This window comes from Herpailurus yagouaroundi, unplaced genomic scaffold (assembly GCF_014898765.1).
Source record: "Herpailurus yagouaroundi ecotype Mexico unplaced genomic scaffold, PumYag 163, whole genome shotgun sequence".
Classification (NCBI taxonomy): domain Eukaryota; kingdom Metazoa; phylum Chordata; class Mammalia; order Carnivora; family Felidae; genus Herpailurus; species Herpailurus yagouaroundi.
In genome coordinates this window covers 2,103,467-2,119,392 of record NW_024412404.1, presented here as the reverse complement: position 1 = coordinate 2,119,392, position 15,926 = coordinate 2,103,467, and the positions used below count along the sequence as shown (strand labels likewise).

The following is a 15,926-nucleotide window of genomic DNA, read 5'->3' as shown; positions in this document are numbered from 1 at the left end:
AATCATTTTTTCCCCAAGATCTAGGATTAGGGTTAGAATTAGGGCAGGGATGAGGGTCTGTGTTTATTATTGCAGGCCCAGATAAATTCCTAATCCCTCCCTCTCAAAAAAGCTTACCATATGTTTATTCACTCCAAGATTTATTTCACTTCATTTCTGTGACGCTTTCTGCGTAGGCACTGAGAAACTCTTAGTAGACAACATAAGCATGGTACTTTCCCTTACTGAGCTTATATTTTGGGGATTTAATGTTAACCAATCATAACTAATCACATTAGTATAATGGCATTGAGAAAACTACCAAGAACTGCAGAACATTCTGAAATTAATATTTACCATATATACTCGTCCAAGTGTTCTACTCTGCTCTTCATTTCATTCTCACAGCTAACCCTCTTGGACAGATGCCCTATCATCCCCATGTAACAGATGAGGAAATAGGGCTCAGATTGCCCAACATCACATAGAGTTGGCAGAAACAGGTACAAACCTGCCACCAGAGCCAACACCGTTAACACCCTCAACCATGTTGACTGGAGACTTGAGGTCTGAGGTGACAGGGAGGGCTTCCTTGAAAAAGTGATGTTTGAGTTTTGAAGACTGAACACAACATGACTGGGTGAAGAGGGAAGTTTGATGGTGTCTGGGGTCACCTTCTAGGCATGTGCAGCAGCACTTTGCAATGGCCAGAATGGGGAGGAACAGGAAGGGAGAATCTGGGGAAACAGGTCAGTGCAGCTGGCAGAGAGTTTGACCCTTGGGTCTGCAGAGGTAGGAAAGGTGGGAGTTGTCCAGCCTCATGAGCCTCTCTGTAGGGATTCTGGTCTGCACACTAAAAGCAGAAGGAGAGCAGTGAAGAAAGAGTCTCAGGCAAGGGTGGGGTATGGTCCAATGTGTACGTTCTGCATCACTCGCTCTAGCTGCAGAGGCACAGAACATACCAGAGGGGGCAGTAATGGATGAGCAGAAAACTGAGTAAGAAACTATTATAGGTGCTGGCTTGGCCAGGAGGATGGTAAGAGGCAGACTGAATCAGGAGACATCAACATGACTTGCTTTCCACACAGTGTGAGAGATGAGAAAATGATGGATGACATCAGTGCGTCAATACCTAGAATGAACCCACTTGTTATGTACGTCTTGCAGCTGTTCCTGGTGCAAGACATATCTAGATACATAGAGATGAATAAAGCACTAAGCATGAGTTTGCAGTCTTGACTTAGTCCATTTAAGCCGTTGTAAGTGATAAGCGAAAGGAATCCAGAAGAGAGTTCAGTATGCACCTCAACATTTGCCAGCTTGTTCAGACTGGATGGAAATGAACCAAAGTGGTTGCCCATAGCAGCGGAACCATTTTTCTAGAGCAACATCCACCTAGTATGTGTGAATAAATAACACCAAAAAAATACAACTGTGCTAGGTCCTTTAGATATGACATGGTCACTAAATGTACAAGAGGCCTTAAAATTACAAATAACCCACCCCATAAAGAAGTTGTCAGGGCCTTGGCTCACATGCTACACCACTCAAAGGAGAGAGAAAGTCAGGTAGAAGTCATATGAATGTGAAAATAACTCCAGCAGAAAGCAAACTTAATGTGTCAGATGGAAAGAACAGTGATTTGACTGTAAGCCTCACGTTACTCTCCAGCGTGGTATTTACCTTCCGTAAGTGAACCTGGGAAATGAGTCCAAGAATACCCACTGGAATTCCAGGACACTGAATGCATGCTCTGGAGAAATCAATTTGCAAATATATTGAGAGTTTTTATAGCCTGCTGGCTGCCTTTTTTTTTTTTAATAACAAAAACAACTAAGCAAGTAGACTGCTGCCAAATTTCACGGAGTCTCAGATGGTGACATCAAAATTTTTATTTCCCATTTTAGAACCAGCTAAATTTTGAGCTATCTGAACCCTGCACCTGCTTTTCTTTAGTACTGAGTCATAGTTATCCTGTTTTTAATGTAAGGGAAAAGCCAATGGCTTTCAATAGCTGTAAAGATTTGTACACAGTGTATAGTGATTTATAGTTTACAAAGTGATTTTACATTTTTGTCTTATTTAATCCTTCAAAGAAGCTTCTAGATAGGTTAGGCCAATTTTGTTTGCTACCTTTTGAAGATGAATATTCCAAGGCTCAAGAGGTCAATGACATTTCTATTGTCACACAGCTTGTGATTGGTAGAACTAGGACTTAAACTCAAGATTATTGATACTCTACCTAGTGCCCTTTCTATTACACTTAGCTGTATGTCTACAATTTGAATAATAATAGTCATGTTCTAGCAAATGATTACTATACGCCGGGTACTAGGTAAGATCATTACGTACATTACTGAATATAATCCCCAACACAATGCTGTAAGGTAAGTACTACTCTGAAGACCGAAGTTGAGAAAAGTTAAATGATTTACTCAAAGTCCTGTACAGCTGATAAGCAAAAGAATAAATTTGAACTTATCCAGAACCTAAGTTCTTAACTTATATTCATAGTTAAATAGTAGTTGATGATGCTTAGAGACCTAAAAGCAAATTTTGAATCAAACAGATGTACATAGACAACCTATAGTAAATGTCCTCATATTTTACACAGTGAAAATACTCATAGATGTTTGTTCTTTTTTAAAATAAAGCAGACATCCATTTTGAAGGGGGTAACCTCTAAGTGTTTACTTCATAAGTACCATTAGAGGGCTGATTAGTGAGGTTGTAGCAAAGGAAGGTCCCCAGATGTAGCCATAAAAGACTGTGGAGCAGCTGTATTCCAAACCTCTTCTGGGGAAATGCTCAGAATCTCACAGCCATGTGGAAGCCAAGAGTGACAATGCTTGCCAAGGGTAACACTTTTTCTCAACCAGAAAGTTGGTTCATTTTTTTCATTCCTTCAAAAAATATTTGACCTTCTGCCTGGCTAAAAGTGGAAAGGCTAGATGTATGATGGTGAAGAAAACTTCCATGGGCCCTGCCCCTCCTAATCTCTCAGCCTGCGTGGAACAGATGCTTCAGGGCTAAAAATTCAAAGTCCAATATCCAATAAAAGAATAATGCGGAAACACATTTAGACTTTTGGGGGCTGGGAAGGTCACTCTGAAGTCATGACACATAGGGGCACCAGACTGACTCTGTTTGTGGAGCATGTGACTCTTGATCTCGGGGTTGTGAGTTCGAGTCCCACATTGGATGTATAGATTACTTAAAATCTTTAAGAAGAAAGAAAAGAAGTCGTGACATTTAAACTAAGAACTTATAGGTGGCGCCAACCATGAAAAGAATGGGGAAGAGGAGAAGCAGACTCCAAGCAAAGGATATGACATGAGCAAAGGCGTTGACCGGGAAAAGGCATAGTTGAGGAAATGAAAGAAGAGAAGTGTACACCAGAGCCTGGTGAGCTGGTGGTGGATGAGGCAGGCACATGATGACTTAAGTGAGGGGTGCATCATCACAGGCCAGAGAACAGGCTTTAGATTTCATTCTAAAAGAATTTGAAGCCCCTGAAGGATTTTAGCCAAGAGCCTGACCCAATTTTTTTTTTTTTTTTTTTAAAGCACATAGATTATGTAGAGAATGGGTTGGAGGGGAAACAAGAGTAAACTGAAGGTGACTGGTTAGGTTACTGAGCAGTTCAACTAAGCCATAGTAGTGGCAGGGCTAGGACCTGGGCAGTAGGTTTAGGAAAATCAACAGGTAAATTACTTTGGAGGGGCAGGGAGGATGGAGAAGGGTTGAGTCAAGAATGATCCCCAGGTTTCTGGCTGACAGAACAGGGCAGTAGAGAAAGGAACAGAAGTAGAATGGGTTTTTTAAAAACGACATCAAGCATTCAGGCTTAGATTTGGGTTTAAACTGCTTTTGAGACTTCCAAGTATTGTTTTAGATATATAAGTCTGAAGCTCTGCAGAAAGGTTGGGGCTGCACTTCTAGAAATGTTAGAGTTATCACTAAAGAGGTAAGTGTTGAATACCAGAGAAAGGGAACGGGAGAGAATAGATGTGAACCCCTAGGGAGAGGATTAAAGTGAGCCTGGGAGGAGCTCCCAAGGAACAAGATTTTGAAGAGGAATAGAGTTAAAAGGTTGCCTCTGACTTCTTCCTTCCTAGACATCTCCAAGCTATTCTATATCCTATCATCTAAGATCACCTACATGTTCAGCCTCAACCCTGCAGTATACTTGTGTGGTTTTTCATAGTGGTGGATGAGAGAAACTCTCCTATAATGTAGATCAGCTAACAAGCTTTTGTAGGCAGGTGACCATGCACATTTAGAGTTCCTTTGCTTCTTAGCTACTATGTGCAAGGTTTGTGACACACACCGTGTAGGCAGTAGGGAGAGCACAACATTGTAAGATACTATCTTAAGTCTGACATTATTATCTGAGAGAATCCCTGCCCACTATAACTTTACAGTCTAGTCCAAGAGGCACACATGATCATAAGTCACACAAATCAAAATACATAAATGTAATAAATGATATAACAAAATGCTCAGGGCAACCACTGGAAGATATAATTCCCTCCAACAGAGGAGGTCTTTTAAAGTTTCTCAGATGTACGTATTTGAACTAGTTGTTTTTTTGTTTTTTTTGTTTTTTTTTTTAACGTTTATTTATTTTTGAGACAGAGAGAGACAGAGCATGAACAGGGGAGGGTCACAGAGAGAGGGAGACAAAATCTGAAACAGGCTCCAGGCTCTGAGCTGTCAGCACAGAGCCCGACGTGGGGCTCGAACCCACGGACCGTGAGATCATGACCTGAGCCGAAGTCGGACGCTTAACTGACCAAGCCACCCAGGCGCCCCAAACTAGTTTTTGAAGAAAGAGTAGCATTTGAGACGCAGCAGTGTGGAGAATCATACGTGCTTTGCTCAGGAGTTTGGCTCTTATCCTGGATACAGTTGGGTACTGGAAGCTTTGTGGCAGGAAAATAATATGATCAGATATGATTTAGGTAACTCTGATAGAAGTAGAGGAAGAAGAGAGTTTGAACACAAGGCCCTCAGATCTGCAACACAGAGGAGGGCCTGAACTGGAACAGAGAGAATGAAAAGCGGAGAAAAGATTTGAGGAACCAGATTAGTTCCGTGTCGGGAGAGAAGAGCGAGAGTTAAAGACATCAGGGTTATAGGTATGTAGGGTAATTATTAACAAAATCATAGAACCTAAGACCACAAAATCAAAATTAGTGATTGACGTAGCCTGGGTGATGAAGTAGCTTTGTAGATAGTCAGTGTGCAGGGCCCTTCACATTTGATGATGATCAGAGAGAGAAGCCTGGGCTGGAGATCATAGTGTGGTCATTTTTGGTATTTGGGTGAGAAGTGAAGTGGCCGGAGTCGATGGACCTGCCAGGGAGTTTAGCTAGCTACATGAACTTAGCTGGGGTCTATGCCTTCATTTCCTCACCTCTACTGGGGTAAGAATAACAAACCTCATAAAGTTGTTGTGGGAATTAGCTGAGTTAATACAAGTAAATTGCTTCAGATAGCGGCAGGCAAGCCCATAGTAAGTACTGAATAAGTTCAGCTAGTAGTAGCATTAAGGCAACCAGGACCAGTGACCTGTAGATGAAGATGCGGCAGGTGCCAGGAGGGAACAGTGGAAGAAGTTGGAATGCCAGCATCACTGAAATTCTCTGAGAAACAAGGGATGTGAAATAATTGAAAGTATTCTGAAGTATACCAACATCAAAAGCAGAGAAATTCCATGGGAAATTACTAAAAGAGGCATTCTCATTCCTCTTTACTAAGGAATGGACAGAGATAGATAATAAAAGCCCAATGGCTCTAGTTAATGACAGATCTGGATTTTAACCCAGATCTCCTGATTCTGCTTTCCAGAAATCCAAGGTGCCTGAATTGCTTCACTTCGGAATATTTTCCCTGAATTTATTTGGAGAAGATCTGTTTTTTATTTTTTTATTTTTTTTTCAACGTTTATTTATTTTTGGGACAGAGAGAGACAGAGCATGAACGGGGGAGGGGCAGAGAGAGAGGGAGACACAGAATCGGAAACAGGCTCCAGGCTCTGAGCCATCAGCCCAGAGCCCGACGCGGGGCTCGAACTCACGGACCGCAAGATCGTGACCTGGCTGAAGTCGGACGCTTAACCGACTGCGCCACCCAGGCGCCCCTGGAGAAGATCTGTTTTTATTTAGTTTTGTTTGTTTTTACTTTTCTTACCCTTTAAAAAAAATCCCTAATTAACCAAAAGCCTTGGCTCTGAGGTCAAGAGCAAGGATTGTAGAGTCAGGTGGTTTGATTTCCATTTCTAGCTCTACTATGTACCAAGTTCACTCTCTTGGGTTTGTTTTCTAGCTCTGTGGCTCTGTTTCCTTATCTGTAAAATGCAAGATTATAATAGTACCTTATTGTTACTAAATGAGCTAAGCCACTTTATAACAGTGCCTGGCACATAACATTTAATAATAATAGCTGTACAATTTTATTATTTAATTAGTATATCTTTTTCACAACCAAAATATAAATCAATATCTTCCCAGTATTTTTTTTTTTAACTGGCCCTATGACCTCAAGTATTTTTAAAGTCACAAGTCATAGAAAAAAACAAACTCAAAAAACCATTTACTGGCTGGTATTTGTTTAACAAATCTCCATGAACTGGGAATTATTAAATTTCACTGTAGTTTATCATGTTTACATGAAGAACTAGAATTAATGCTTAGGAAAAAATATTTTTAGTCCCATGACTTCTGTAACTCAAGAGCGGAAAAAAAAAAGGGAAGGGAAGAGAGGTGGGTAGGGATGGAAGGGAATAGTATGACAAATCTGGGTTCTCAGCAGGCTATAAGAAAGGCATACTAGAAAAGGCTTTCTTTCCTAAAGCTGTAACAGAGCTAAGTCTTTAAAGACGAGTAACAGTTAACCTGCCAAGGCCGATCTCCTTAGGGAGAGCGGAGTCTATACTTTCATGGAGATGACATTTGAAACAAACTTGAAGGATGGAGAGGAGTTAGATACTGGTGAAGATTGGGGAGGAGAAGTATAGGTGGATACAAAATCAGGAGCAAGGAAAAGGAAGTTGGTGGGGCACCTAGGTGGCTCAGTTGGTTAAGCGTCCAACTTGATTTCAGCTCGAGTCTTGATCTCAACTCAAGTCTTGCTCTCAGGATCGTGAGTTCAGGCCCTCCATGCCCAGAATGGAGCCTACTTTAAAAAAAGAAAAAGAAGTTGGAAACCAATGTGTTGCTGACTAGCACACAGTCTAGCTCCCCCAAGTGTGGTCCATGAAGTATCAGTGTCACCTGGGAGTCTTGTTAGAAATGCAGCATCTCTGAGTTTACCCTGACCCACTGAATCAGAATCCACATTTGAAGGTACTTTAGGTGATACATAAAGATATTAGACTTTGAGAAGCAGTGTTCTAGAATATATGGTTGCCTCTTAAACATGGTTGAACATTCAAATAATCTAGAGAGTTTTTAAAAAGTTTTTTGATATTTGAGGTTTTTTTGATTTTTTGGAGCTCCACCCCAAGAAATTCTAAATAAATTGGCATGAGATGTGGTCTGGACACTGGGTTTAAGTCTCCCCAGATAGTTCTAATGTGCACCCAAGTTTGAGAACCATTGGAGATTATGAAAAAAGCTTCTCGCTGAAGGGTAGTGGACAGTAAGCCTGATTGGGCTGAACTGCAGAAAGCTTCATATACCAAACTAAAGACAGGTGATTTTGTTTTGTTTTGTTTTTAAGGTGGGCCCTAGGGGCTAAAAACCACTGGTATGTGGATCTGTAAAGGAAATTGTGGTTCTAACTCAAGCATACACCTGACTTGAAATGGATGTGGAAAGTACAACATTCATCTGTAAGATATAAACTGCCATGAAAATACACTGATAGCTGTTTTTCTATATATCAAAAATGTTTCTTAAAATTAAAAATATATATATAGTAAAATGATTAAAAGGAATGGTTGTTTCTACTACCTTTGGGTTTGAAAAGCATGCAAAACCCAAAGACAGATTCCTAAATGCAAAGGCCTCTGTCTCAGATGTATTACTTAAATCCAAAAAGAAAAAAGGACTCAAATTCTATTTCTGAAGTGTCATCTTGATGGCCCCTGCCATCACACCTTTCCATCAGATGGCGCTCTCATCACAATTTGTAAGATGTCAATATTTTATAATAGGTATATAGTGTCTCAGCCAAGGCACTCATGCTTTTTGTAGAACACTGTACTTGGTATAAAGTCTTTTATCCAATGAATGACCTTCCTGCACCCCGTGTGGTTAGGGCCAACACACTCTGATTGTATGACCAAGAACAAGAGAGATTTACAAGAGGAACTCACTCCCCAATTTCTTTTTAACTATCACCCATACCATACCTGAATATAAATGGACATAATTAATAGCATTTTAAAAAATTATAGAAACAAATCCAATATTTCTATAAAAGACAGCATTTGCTTGCAACAGGGTGATAGGAGAAACACCTTGCTTCTTATGGCAAGATTTACCTGGGAAATTGGATTGGCTTTTGGAAGAGAGGATGCAAAACAACAAAAAAGTTCAACTGGGTTGTAGTGATGATTGCATATCTATATAAATGTATTGAAAACTATCAAACTGTATATTTACAATAAATTGTATGGCATGTAAATTATATGTCGATTAAGCTGTACAGTGTGGGGGGTAGGGGGTTCAACTAGAGAAGACTGCTGAGGAGCCTCCCTAGGAAGACACAAGGAGACCACAGGGGTAACATCATCATAGGGCCATCTAAGAACCCTGGTGCCCAGAAGATAAGTGGTAATAGAGGTGAGAAAATCCTGATCCTACTTGGATTTGCCCACTTTCTAGGGCATGTCCTGCCCAAATAAGTCACCTTCCTTCTCTACCACCTTTGCAGAATCCTGGGAAGGGGGGCAGATATTGAAATCACTCCAGAAGGACTTGACACTTTGATGTTCTTAGCTCCAAGCATTAGTGACCTGGGGCATGTTGGTCAGTAGCACTTTCAGCACAAAAAAGGAAGCAAGAACTAGGAGAGCAGACAGAGGAAGTACTGTACTAACATGTTTACATAAGCTGAGGTATCCTGGGTGATCCCTCTTAAAGAGACAGAAACTTGTCTGGGGTAAGTAAACAAACTCAGGGTCACTGAGGACACTCTTGGGCCCCAACAGAAACCCAGTTCTGCTGGTGCTTCTAGGCCTGCACAAATGGTCTGCTGCTTACCAGTGAGTGAACACGGTTATTCCTACAATTGTTCTTGCTTTCCTCAGGTTTTCACAGGGGCTGGGATTTGTTCTCGGGCCAGTATTCAGGTCTGTCGCTTCACACTGAGAGAGGACGATGAACTATATGTAGGCAAGCTTTGTTTTATGAGGAAAGAGTTCATAGCAAAAGCAGCTGATTTACTTTGACTGTATTAAGACTGGTTATAAAACACTGAGACTTTATGCAGTTATTATTCAGTAAGACAAGACGTTCTCAGCCGCCATAAAGAAGCTCAAATATAATGAATCGATTTTGTCGTGACTGATGTGGGGCAGGAGGAGGGAAAGTATTCTTTGCAGTGATGGAAGACAGTCTTTCATTTTAATTGGTGCATGGAAAAGCAATTCCAGAGTAATGAAGTAATGATGCTGTTCTCCCTTTTTGAAAGATTAGTTGTGCTTTGGGGAGTGAGCACTTATAAAACATATGGTCATTCCTGAAATGCTCTATTCTGACTCAATATCCCGGGCTCCTTTATGCCCATGAGAACGCCAGACCCCTGATATTTTGATGTTGATGGAAATCCCACACAGCACCTCTGTGAGCCTCATTTTATAGATAAGACTAGGCCCAAAGGGCTGTAAATGGCTTTCCCAAGTATCTGAGTGACCTGATCGTTAGAGATAGAGCCCTAGAAGAGGGTCTTTTCCAACACAATCTCAAAAACCACACATACAGTGAAGAGTGTGCTTTGGAGATCACAGGGTTACCTAGAAAAAGTCACTGCCTTCAAAGAGCTTTCAGCTACACCTCAGGGCTTTGACCTAACAGATTGTGTTGGTAAAAAGAATCATGTTAAACTACCCCATAAGAAAGTAGAGGCCTCGTTCTCTAAGCTTTTCTGTTGAATGGGAAGGAAGGCTTAGGCAAGGCAAGAAAAGAAAAGTAAAGCAAAGAAAAGAAAAAAGGAAGAAAGGAAGGGAGGGAGAAAGGGAAGGAAGGAAGGAAGGAAGGAAAGAAGGAAGAAGAAAGCAAGCTAACCTCACTCCCTCTTGTCTGTCTTTCCACAGGATCGTGTAATTTTACTGCCAGTATTGAGAAATTCATGGAAGAGATGTCAGCAGGAAGTAAAAATTCATGGAGAAGGGTGTGTGTGTTTGCTGCTTCCACACATTAATGGCATGATTTTTTTTTTATGCAAAAAGAAAAAAAAAAGAAATCTACCCACATTTTAATTTAGCATGAGCCAATTTACAGAGCATGGAAATTCACTTTCATTCCCAGGATTGGCGCGTGTGCAATTAGCAATGCAGTGTATATACAAGAAGCCATGCTGTTAACAGTTTATCCTAAGTAATTTGGTGTCATTTACAAAAGGAAGAAATTCCTGCCGCCAGAAGGGACAGAAGACGGGATGATGAAATCACAGAGAAACACTAAAATTACTAACTCCACAACAGCTCGCCTTATTTTTCTTGGACCCAAACTGTCAGGGTATAAACACTATTTGTTTCTTTTTTAAAACATCTATAGTTTTGCTGTAAATAATAACACTGTATAAATTCTAACAGAAAAATAGAATAAATGTTGATAAGGCACTGCCTCTTAGAACACAAACAGAATATTGCAAATGCATTTAACATACTAGGGGTCGCAAGTGACTTCACCCTAGAAGAGGAGGGAGGGGTCCTGGGTGGGGGGCGGGGAATCTTCACTGATTCTTGTATATTAGCAATTATAATGTTTGTATATGCAAAACTGCTAGCTTGATTTTAAAAAACAGAAACAAATCTTTAAAATCTGCTGCAAATTTAAATAATTCCCAAAATGAGGAATTCTGTAGTTCTGTGAAAAAATTTTTTCTTCAGAATACTAATATTTTGATGCATGTGTATCACCTTATTTTGATTAAATCTTTTCCAATTTTGCAAACACTACAGTATACTGCAACACAGAAGATTTTATCTGTAAACACAAAGCCCTTCATCTAATATTTGTTGCTATTGCCAATTTTTCAATGAAATGAACTAAAAATGAAAAAAAAAAACCTATACAGTAGTTGCTTTAGGGGGAGGGTGGGTGCTGTTAGTGCTTAAAAGGGGGTAATGCTTGCCGCTTTAGAGGTGGATGGTGCTCATAAGAGGCCCCAGTCGGGGGTATTTAAAATGGACTAAACAGAAATTCTTAGCTCGTAGAATGGCAGCACGCTGTACAATTATTACTGTATTGTGTACTGGCTATAAGATGTAGACACCTTTGAATAAGCCAATCATTTGTAACCATTCTAGCAGTGTCATATTAGGTTAATAAGGCTGCTGTGTTTTAAAGGGCATTTTTATTTGGGTTTTGGTGAAATCCTTTAATTTGTTGATTATATTCATATAAAATCAGCATTCATTGACACATAGCTCTAATGACATATGTATGAAAAACCATACACTGGATGACCTAGTCGATTATTTAAGCATAAAATAAATTGTGTTAAACTCTTCACCCACCTGTGCTCTACAGTGTCCTTGTGTTCTCTGGCAAAATGTGCATTTCGTGGAGGAGCCAAGAATTAAAGATTAACCGACAAGTAATCTTTGCCCTCATCCTGTTTGTGCTGCCCCCAGAAAAGTGGGGAATTGGGGCTTATTGCAACCGCATGTCCAGAAGTTGTCAACTGACAGCTCCAGGAACCCTCCAGGGCTTTTCGTCCCTCGTGCTCTTGTTTGCAGTTGGCGTTTGTGGTCGGTGCTTAGAAGTTGGGAGATTTTACATAAGAACCCAAATTTCTAACTTCCCGTAAAAAGCAAGATTTGACAACAGTTCTCATTTCCAGAGGGCAACAACTTGTGGGGCCATGTCATGCCTGCCCTCTGCAACCAGATGTGGGGGGTCCAGACAGTGCAGAAGCCAGCCCCGCCTCTTACATTTGTTGGTCCTGATTGGCCTGGTAGGTAGGCAATGAGGTTTGCAACCAGACACTACATGATTAATTCAACAGGGGCAGAGACCGGCTGTTTTAATTTTCATTCTAGCCCAGAGCCAGGCTATAGTGGTGGTACTCGCAATTATCATCACTAAAATTGGAGCACTCTCTATATGCCCGACTGTAAGTGCATCGCATTGATTCAGTCTTCATAACCACTTCATGAGGTAGGTACTGCCTTGGGTAGTAATTGTCCCTTTACAAATATTAAAAGGGTGCTTAGAGCCATTTGACAGGGTCACCTATTTCCTGTCCATTAAAGATGATTGCTGATGGGGCACCTGGCTGGCTCAGCCACTGGAGCATGACTCTTGATCTCAGGGTGGTGAGTTTGAGCCCTACCTTAGTACAGTTTAAAGAAAAATGTTGAATTGGATGCATTGTTCCCAACAAAGATTCAGTATCAATGTGGAACACATGTATGGAGAATTTACTTTGCATGAATAATGGAGCTAGACTGCATTGTATGAAATCCAAAACAAACAAAAAGTGCCTCTCCACCGCCACCAAAATCATAATGAGCAAACTCAGACCCCTGAAAGGTTAAAAAAAAAAAAGTTCCAAAAGCCTCTCGGAAAATCGGGATCAGAATTCAGATATTCTAACTTCCCATCTAAGAGTTACGGATTTCTGACTCCTAGTCCTTGACAGGTGTTTATCCTGAATTGGAAACTCAATCACGTATACTTACCTGGGTATTAAATGGTATATTGTGTTTAGATAGCTAAAAAATTTGACTTTAGGGATATGTGATGGGCTAAACTACAGTTCAAGAACAAGTTCATAAATTTACTCAAATGAAGTATCCAAAATGGGAAAACAAAGCTTTTATTTGCATTTAAATGTGTGTTTGCATATATTTATAGATGTATGCATAGGTTGAATAGGGCATACATTATGTATTCCTAACAGTCTTTGGCCTGCTAGCTTATAAAAATGTATTTAAGCTTTTCCTTGATTGACATTGCTGTTAAAAAAAAATCTGCCATTGATAGATTTCTGATATTTGCTATGTTTTTCATTTTATATTCTTAGCAAACTCCTGAGTTTGTTAAATTAAAATGTCACTAGCATATTGCCATATAAGTTATGGCAATAGACCATGCAGGGTTATCTCATCATTTCTAAGAGGGATCTACTTTACTGAACACAGAAGCAATCAGCCTTCTTTCCTCTATTAATAAATTCTGCCTTGGCCTCCTGATGCTCCACCATGTTTGTTTCAGTACCGTCCTGGGATTGCATCAAGATTGAGGTTTCTCTCTAGGACAAATAAAAAATTGTTCGTTTCCTTTATTATTATGAGTGTCAGGTCACATTTGGCTGTGCGACAAGGGTATGTGGTAAGCCCAGAAATATAAATCACAGGAATAATAACTCATCCCTTGAGTCTCTGAAGAAACCAGGATCCCAAAGCTAACTTCCTATCTGGATAAGTCTTTTTGGTTTGTTGCAGAGGCCCTGACATATCAAAAGGTGTGTAATTCCCTAGTCATACAGCACTGCTTCTCCTTCATGAATTCATGACCAAATAGTCCAGAAGTAAATCTCTCTAACATTGACATATGAGCCTAACTTCACAAGAATTCTTTCAAAAATGGACGAGGCAATGGTGTCATTCATTTATGTGATTAGTTCAAGCAGTGGCTTAACTCTGAGAACTGGAAAAGAGTAGTGTTACCGGCTTTTCAAAAGAGTCCCAGCAGGTGCACCGCACCACCAGGTCCTCATGCTATGCTATGCACTTCCTGAGGGCAGAGACTGTGGTTTGTCCTCTGCTGTATCCACAGCACATAGAATACTGCTTGACACCTCATAGGTAGGTGCTCATATTTGTTGAGTGCCAGATGAATCATCAATCAAACATCAGAGGTCACAGGACAGCAAATAGGAAATGTTACCCTGTGCACCATCTTGTGCACCATTTTTTTTTACACATTCAACCAGGTTGGAAATCAAAGAAAAGAACAGTTTTTGGTTCTAATGACTTCATTCACCAAGGACTAACTTCCTCTTTCTAGTTGCACAAGACTCTTGTTAGCCACAACGTCTTAAATGATTACATTTGAGTATACCAATGCCTCGTGAGCAAACAGGACACCAGTCACACTGCTGAACTGGGCACCCTTCCCATGGCCATGGCTATATTCCTTATCCTTATCACTAATAGGCTGCTGAAAAGTCAGCCAAGAGTGTGGAGAACCCATCATGAACCCTCGTCTCTGAAAGTCAGCTTAGCCTCCTCTCTTTCAGACGTGATAGATTTTTTCTTTTAAAGTCTAGCTACCTCAAGATTCCTACCTCAGTATTGTTCAGTGTTTGCTGGGTTGATAAAGGACCATAAGGTCCAGAAATTATACCCCAAGGGCCATATCCAGCCTGCAGAGAGATTTTGTTTGGATCACATGAAGTCTGAAAAAAAAAAGCCAACATTTTTTTTTTTAATCGGGAGATTTTAAAGAAAAAAATGAGCTGTGAGTTCTCTTTAAAATCTGAAGAAGCAACAATCCTATTTCTGAACTCCCTATGACAACAACCACCTGGAGCAAAAACGCACGTGCCACCTCTGGACAAGCATGTGTTTTACAGATGTTCACCATGGCCCTTCCTGGGTCCTACTGCCTCCCAACGCAGTCTACTTCATTCTTGTCAATTCAGTCTCTGGTATGACTGGAAGAAGGAGAAGGCAGATTGATGCATTCCTGCTTCAATTCTTCCTTCTATTTGGCAAGCCAAACATCGACCTCATTTTCATCCTCTCAGCTCCAATAGGAAGACAAATAAAAGAGTGAGGAACTGAGAAAAAAGATGAGTCCTGTGGTTCTCCAAACCCACCCCCACCCATCTCATCCAGCAACAGGTATTCAGTGCCTGCCATTTTGCAGGTACTCTTCCAGATGCCAGACACAGTGAGGAGCATGCAAACAGCCTTTGTGTGAAATCTAAATCTAGGCCCCCTCAGGACAAAAACAGAAACCCTATAATTACTTGTGGAAACAAAACTGCAGGACACTGTAGATAGTGGTACTGGAGAACAAGGGAAGACCACGAAGAGAGAGAAAAACAACTGTGACAACTGAGTGTAGCCATGGCACTTTCATATCACACCTGCTAGTCATAACCAAATGCATCTCAAGAGTGACAAAAATAGCAACTCAATAGAAAACCTTAACATCTCAAATTTATTGGATCAACTCTACAAGCGACTACAAGCCCATCTCACTTCCAAAGATTCTGGATTTAGGTGAAACCAGTCAAAACTTTGAACTCATGTGCAATGTTCTTCACCTTCCATACATCAAGTTCTTCATAATTCAGGGACCTGTTCACAAAGCCTCCCCTGCTGATGCCAACACACAATGGTCACTCAGGTAAATAAATGGGTGTCCCACAATTCACCACTCAAGTCTCCATCCTTAATGGTGTCTCTGAATGTCTTGCTCTTTAAGAACAAGGACTGTTTGAGGCACCTGGGTGGCTCAGTCATTTAAGCATCTGACTTCGGCTCAGGTCATGATGATCTCACGGGTTTGTGAGTTCGAGCCCCACATCGAGCTCTGTGCTGACAGCTCAGAGCCTGGAGACTGTTCGGAGTCTGCCCCTCTGCCCCTCCCCTGCTTGCTCGTGCTCTCTCTCTCACAAAAATAAACATTTAAAAAAATTTTTTTTAGGAACAAGGACTGTTTTCCACAGTCCTAAGAGCAGAGCTGGGCACACAGAAAGTATGTAATAAATGCTCAGCATTGCATGTCTAATCATTTACTAGTTCTGTCTGGTGA

General features: G+C 40.7%; 1 protein-coding gene across 18 annotated transcripts in view; it reads left to right on the top strand.

The window, feature by feature from the left end:
• The window catches only part of ANK3 (ankyrin 3), a 344,583-nt gene extending 332,913 nt beyond the window's left edge, over positions 1 to 11,670 (top strand). For all 18 annotated transcript variants that reach the window (XM_040485091.1, XM_040485092.1, XM_040485096.1 and 15 more), the window contains one exon: positions 10,244 to 11,670. The gene's annotated coding sequence lies outside the window, so the exon portion shown is untranslated. The remainder of the gene's footprint in view (positions 1 to 10,243) is intronic.
• Positions 11,671 to 15,926: the final 4,256 nt, after the last annotated feature.